This window comes from Monopterus albus, unplaced genomic scaffold (assembly GCF_001952655.1).
Source record: "Monopterus albus unplaced genomic scaffold, M_albus_1.0 scaffold549.1, whole genome shotgun sequence".
Taxonomy (NCBI): domain Eukaryota; kingdom Metazoa; phylum Chordata; class Actinopteri; order Synbranchiformes; family Synbranchidae; genus Monopterus; species Monopterus albus.
Window position 1 is genome coordinate 30,680 of NW_018128429.1, and position 1,731 is coordinate 32,410.

The 1,731-nt window shown below is 41.4% G+C and overlaps 1 long non-coding RNA gene across 1 annotated transcript in view; it reads left to right on the top strand.

The window, feature by feature from the left end:
* The first annotated feature begins 354 nt into the window (after positions 1-354).
* Positions 355-1,731, top strand: part of LOC109953127 (uncharacterized) — a 17,450-nt gene continuing 16,073 nt past the window's right edge. The window contains exon 1 of the long non-coding RNA XR_002273853.1: positions 355-597. This is a non-coding gene — a long non-coding RNA (uncharacterized LOC109953127). The remainder of the gene's footprint in view (positions 598-1,731) is intronic.

Sequence of the window (1,731 nt, forward strand, 5' to 3'; positions counted from 1 at the left end):
AGAAGATAACAACACACACACATATTGCCTATATGAACATACTAGAATATTGACGTATATTGTACCACCCATGTACAGGGCAGTCCCAGCCCGAGAAGATAAATGTAAACGTTTGGTGATGATCGATGCTCTTGGAGACTTGCCATCTCTCAGGGCCCAGCGCTGTAATAACTCTGCATCTAACCAGAAGAAAATAAATCTACTTAAAGCTGATTTCTGTATCCTGAGTGTTACTTCTTGGGGCCTTCAGATTAAAGAACCGGGTTAGAATTAAAAACATCTTGATTGATTTAGTCTTTGTCTTCTCTCTTTAGGCGTGGTTCAGCTTTCAGTTTTTCCTGATTGCTTTGAAGCAGCCGTCAATTGAAACTCTACATTTTCAAAACAGTTAACACACCTGTCTAAAAAGTATCACTTATGGCAAAATGACACATTTCGTTTGCAAAAGGCTCTAGCCATGCCAAAACATTTAAAATAGGCAACAAAAGCAAATTTTGCCTTCAAACAACGCAACTTGCAAACAAGTATAGGAGCTCTTTCAGTCAGTCATTATACAGTGGACAACAAAAGACAAAATACACAACTCAGTGTGAATCAGTGCTTATCATTGTAGCTTATAGCTGGTGCCATTTGTCTTTCTATATAGGCTGTGTCAAATTAGCCTTTTTGCACAGATCACTGCTTCCCTGATTTCACGTAGCCTTATGGCATTGTTTGCTGCAACTATGTTTACAATGGCTGCCTCCTGCTCAGCACTAAAATTGTCCCTGGACCACCAGAGAATGGTAGCCTTTGGATTCTATAAAGAATACATGTAATGGGGATGGGGAAACACATGAAGTATATCACTAGAGATATTTCTCCATCTAATGTACAGCAACACTACCTGTTCTCCTGTCAAAAAATTCTGACAATGGAAGCAACAGTGTTTTTGTTTAAAACAGGATGGATTCTTTGTCCAGCCTCTCTAAGAGAAGGGACATGATTGATAATGTGATCGATAATAGCTGCCCGAATTTCATCTGAAACTTGAGCCCTTCCAACTACACCTTCACATCACCCCCGGACTCCTCTACCTCTTACTCTCACTCTCATTTGCCTTAGACCTCCTCCATCCATATTGGCAAAGAACAACAAGTACCTGGCTCGTTTTTATCAGGCTCACAGACTGATTGCTAAGTGAAGATTTGTGTGAAGCAGTGTCAAACAGGAGCTTTAGTGATTCTACACTGATCTTAATAGTTTCTCATAGTTAGGAATGGATGGTTTGTCTTTGGTCACCATAGCTAGAACAATGGAGTTTGGACTGTTTGAATGACATCCGTGTTGGTTGTTTTGCAAAGAGTGGGAAAATGTGTCAATCCAATGAGAACGTGTTTACACATTTGCAATATGTGTCTTCTGTTCTACTGGGTTAGTGATGATGGAAAACTGAGTGGGTCCTAGTTTCTTTAAACAGGTCGGGACAATCAGGAGGAACTGTAATGTGACACCACAGATACCAGATTGTTTCTTCTTTACAGAGTTTGAAGGTCACATGTCATTTTTACTAGGATCTCAATGTCCTGATGTTGAACTCCTTAACTCAGTAACAATAAACTTATTCATTCATTCTCTACCGCTTAGTCCCTGAACGGGGTCACGGGGGGGTTGGAGCCAATCCCAGCCGGCAATCGGGCAAAGGCGGGGTACCCCCTGGACAGGTCGCCAATCCATCGCAGGGCTAACACA